Source organism: Sciurus carolinensis, chromosome 8 (genome assembly GCF_902686445.1).
Source record: "Sciurus carolinensis chromosome 8, mSciCar1.2, whole genome shotgun sequence".
NCBI classification, from domain to species: Eukaryota; Metazoa; Chordata; class Mammalia; order Rodentia; family Sciuridae; genus Sciurus; species Sciurus carolinensis.
Genome location: NC_062220.1, coordinates 144,743,068 through 144,748,059, shown reverse-complemented (window position 1 = coordinate 144,748,059; position 4,992 = coordinate 144,743,068). Strand labels below are relative to the sequence as shown.

General features: G+C 40.9%; 1 non-coding gene across 1 annotated transcript; it reads right to left on the bottom strand.

Moving 5' to 3' along the window:
* On the bottom strand, positions 1 to 74 carry Trnaa-cgc (transfer RNA alanine (anticodon CGC)). Its single transcript has one exon. It is a non-coding gene; the product is annotated as a tRNA-Ala (tRNA).
* Between the last annotated feature and the right edge of the window lie 4,918 nt (positions 75 to 4,992).

Here is a 4,992-nt window from a genome sequence, read left to right as displayed (position 1 = left end):
TTGCAGTACTGGGGATTGAACCCAGGGCCTTGTGCTTGCGAGGCAAACACTCTACCAACTGAGCTATATCCCCAGCCCTATATATTTATTTAGAGACAGGGTCTCACTGCATTACTTAGGACCTCACTAAATTGCTGAGGCTAGCTCTAAACTCACGATTCTCCTTCCTCAGCCTCCCTAGCCACTGAGATTGCAGACATCTGCCACTGCGCCCAGCTCTATTTTTTTTTTTTTTTTTTTTTTTTTTTTTTTGAGACAGGGTCTTACTAAATTGCTCAGGCTGCCCTTGAACTTGCCATACTCATGCCTCAGCCTCCTGAGTAGCTGGGATTTCAGGCATGCATCACTGTGCCTGGCCGGGATCTCCCTAAGTTACTTAGGGCCTCACCAAGTTGCTGAGGCTGGCCTCCAGCTTGTGATCATCCTCCTGCCTCAGCCTCCTGAGTCCCTGGGATTACAGGAGAGCAGCACCATAGCACCAGGATATGGCTTTGCATTCCTGCTATAACAACAAAGCTGAAAAGTTGCAACAATGCTGTATTATACAGCCTAAATTATTTACTATCTGCTCATTTACAGAAAAACTTTGCCAGCCCCTGCTCTAGGTTAATGGAAGGCATTTAAACTCCCAGAATGAAGTGGTCAGGCAAAATACAGCATATATTTGAGACATGCTTATGTATTATTAATTGTTTATCTGAAATTCAAATTTAACTGGATGACCTGTATTTCTGTTTGCTGAATCTGGCAATCCTACCCCGGGGAGAACTCCATGCATCCAAAACCAACAAAATTAAAGTACTGTAACCTCAGGTGGTCTGACTTTAGGATCACTCTGAGATATCATGACCAGGTATGACCTGGCTGAGGTTGGGCTTGGACAACGGAGAGGAGGGAAGAGATCTGGGGTTCACCTTTGGTGCAAGTGAAGGAGGTGGGCGAGTCACCTGAGTTTCAAGAATTTCCCGGAATGGGGGTCTGGGGTTGTGGCTCAGTGGTGGAGCACTTGCCGCGCAAGTGTAAAGCACTGGGTTCAATTCTCAGCAGCACATAAAAATAAATGAATAAAATAAAGGTCAATCAACATCTAAAAAACCATTTAAAAAAAAAAAAAATTCCCAGAATGGAAAAATACAGCACATTCAAGGGAGTCCTGGGGGAGGTTCCTGGCCAGGTCTGTGTCTACTGAACTATATTCTTAGGTTACCTTTGTGACATGGCCCCAAAGGGACGCTGACAGACTTGGCATCCAGATTCTCAAGCTTAGCAAGGCCAGGGAGTGCTGTGGATCTCCCCAGAGAAGCTTCTAGAACCTTAGGTCACCACTTCAGTGGGATAGATTTCCTTTTATTCCAGAAGCTTGTTAAACATTCAAGTAAGATGAATAGGACTTTCTCTCTTCCCACTGAAACAGACTAAATTTGGGGCCCTCCCATCTGAAATTGGGAAGAGCTTCCTCAAGCTTCCTCAGGCTGTGACTCCCTACCCTGACAGGCACCAGAGAAAATGGGAGCGGAGATTGTCCCCCCGTAGGCCCCATCTAACACAGGCTGGCCAATTAAATCTATGTATCACCTGACTTTTGTTTGTATAAATTGTAACTGTTTTAGTGAGGCTGGTGGGGAGAAGCAGTTAGGCTGCTTGATCAAACTGCAATAACTTCCTTTTTCCATCTTTTGTCTATTTCTTTTGTGAGTGAGTGACTGAATACAGCCAGATGGGATCAAGGCAGGGTCCCTGGGTAGGCTGCCCGTAATGGCATTCCTATCCCTTGTCTTCAGACCCTGAGACTGAAGCAATGGCCCAACTGTGGACTTGTTTTTACCTGCTCCCTGGGAGACAGTGTTCACACTCTTTAGCAGGCCTGAGTCATTTTAAGTGACCAATGAGATGACCAAAGGAAGCCAAAAGCCCATCCTTGCTATAAAATCCAGAACTTGAAACTCTTAGGATGACATTATGGAAAAGTGCCTGGTATATACCAGGTGCCCATTAAATGGTGGCTTCCATTGCTCAACTTAAACGCTAGGGAACACACCCTTCATTCGGTGGCAGATTCATATTCATGTGAGAAACTCTCTTCCTAAAGGGCAGTGAGACAGTGGGTGCCTTGTGCCTGGCCAGCTGGGAACCCTGGAAGGTGGACTTGGTGATTTGGATGTGGTGGTTCTGGTGTCTCCGCCCCTGTCTCTGTGTCCTTTGTTTTAGTTTTCTGTCTTGATGGACATGTTCTAGTACCAAGTCCTAATCCTTCACAGAATAAACAGAACTGTGACATATTTCAGTCTTCATGGTTGATTTCCTGCACTTTTGACAGAAGAATAAACAGCAGCTCTGACTCTGAAATCAAACAGATTTGGCTCTGAACCCAGGCTCTGATATTTATCAACTACGTGATCCTAAGCAAGTAACTGGACATCTCTGTGCTTCGGTTTCTTTATTTGGAAAATTACAATAGTAAAAAGAACCCTATGTCACAGAGCTGATGTGAGGAATAAGGGTCCTTACCCATGTAAAGAAACAGACACGGGGTTGGGGTTGTGGCTCAGTGGTAGAGCATTTGCCTAGCATGTGTGACGGCACTGGGTTCAATTCCCAGCACCACATAAAACTAAATAAATAAAATAAAGGTATTGTGTCTACCTGCAACTAAAAATAAAAAGAAGAAAAGAAAAAGAGACACAAAGAGACACTGAACAAGTCAACTATTGTGACTATCTTTAATATTAATATGGGCACTCCTTTCTCTTAAAACTGAAGATATCATCTCCTAATACTTTAGGACACCAAGGAAAGAAATATGCTCAACTCTGACATGTCCCTTGGTAGGAATAATACCTAGGAATCTCCCATAATACCTAGCACACAAAATACAAATAGACACAGAATTAAAGGTAGACAGAACCTGGAACCAAGAGTAGGGAATAAAGTGCAGATGGGCTTGGTTTGGCCAATAGTTTCAAGGTGTGAATTTCTCCATCAGAAAAGGAGAGAATGGGACCCAAGGCCCCTTTCTACCTCCATCCTTCTGTTTAGTGGTGGCCCTCTCCAGCACTTCCAATTGTGTCCACCAGGTGGCACATGAATGCCAAATTACCCAGATATTTTTCAGCTAAAGGATGTTGCATTATCATGGCTTAATAAAACAGCAAATATATGTTTTGTCTGGTACATTTTCATAATTTTTACACTCAATTTATGGGGGTACAAATTATTTTTTTATGTTTTGTCACGTTTTTATTTTATTTTTATTTTTAGATATACATGACAATAGAGTATTGAGGTACAATTTATATATCATGAAATTCACCTTCTCAAATATTAGGTTGGTTGCCTATGATTCCAGCTAATGGGGAAATTGAGGCAAGAGGACTGCAAGTTGGAGATCAGTCTGGGCAATTTAGCAAGATCCAGTATCAAAATAAAAATAAAAAGTGCTGGAGATGTAGCTCAGTAGTACAGAGTCCCTAGATTCCATCTCCAGTACTGCTAAATAAATAAATAAATAAATAAATTTAGACAATTTATTTGAAAGATGGTCACAAGCCCCCCTTCCCATTCCCCTCCCCTTCATCCTACCTGTCAACCCTTGGGGTCCTGGCAGTATGGATGAGACCACCCAGTGTCCTGCGGCTAGGGAAGGGTGGGCAGGGGGGCGAGCATCCAGAAAAGCCAAAGCAAATAGAATTTTCGTAAATGTTCTCCACCTATGCACAAGCATTTATAAATTGTTTTTTTTTTTCACCTACCATTTGGACATTTCTATTTATTTATTTATTTATTTATTTATTTATTTATTTATTTTTAGTTGTAGATAGCATGCCTTTATTTTATGTGGTGCTAAGGATCAAACCCAGTGCCTCACACGTGCTAGGCAAGCACTCTACCACTGAGCCACATCCCCAGCCAGAATAAATATTTCTTAACTACACTTGGCAAAAGTTGTACCAATTGGCACTCTCACCAGCAGCATGTTAAAGTTGGTTTCCCTTACCAACACAATGTGTTCTCAAACTTGCATCTTTGATCATATCAGTGAAAAATATCCCACTGGTGTTTCTCAGGTCAAGAATGAAGTTAGTATATTTTCATCTGTTTAAGACAAATTTGTATTTCTTTTTCTTTGGTCAATCTAGTCATGCCCTTTGACTTTTTTTTTTTTTTTTTTTTTCAGGTTGATAGGGTTTTTTTCCTCATTAATTTGTAGTCATATTTCTATATTAAGGAAATTATACCTGTGTCATAACTGGGTGTTTCAAATATTTTCTCCAGTGTAATTTTTTGCCTTTTGACCTTTTTTAAAAAATATTTTTAGTTGTAGATGGATGCAATGTCTTTATTTTATTCACTTATTTTTGTGTGGTACTGAGGATCAAACCCAGTGATTCACACATGCTAGGCAAGGACTCTACCACTGAGCCCCACCCCAGCCCATGCCTTTTGACACTTTTAATCTTTCTTTCTTTCTTTCTTTTTTTTTTTTTTTTTTTTTTTTTTTTTGGTAGGGCATTGAATCCCTGGATGCTTTATCTTTTTCTTATCTCTGAGCTACACCCTCAGTCCTTTTTATGAGACAGGGTGTCACTAAATTGCTGAATGGCTCTCCAAATTGTTGAGGCTGACCTTGAATTTGCAATCCTCCTACCTCAAACTCCCGAGTTGCTGGGATTACAGGCACATGCCACCCTGCCCGGTTATCCTTTTTATTTTTTTTAATTTTGAGAAAGGTCTCACTAAATTGCCCAGGTTGGCCTGAAATTTGGGATCCTCCTGCCTTAGTTGTAGAGTTGCTAGGATTTTACAGGCATGCACCACTGGGTCTGGCAAAAGTTTATTTATTTATTTTTGCAGCCTTTCCCTAATCCAATATCATTTTAAATGTATTTATTCTCTGAGTATTTCCATAGCTTCATTTTTAATATGTAAATTTTTGATCCATTTGGAATTTATTTCCATATGAATAATGAAATAGAGCTCTTTTTTTTTTTTCCA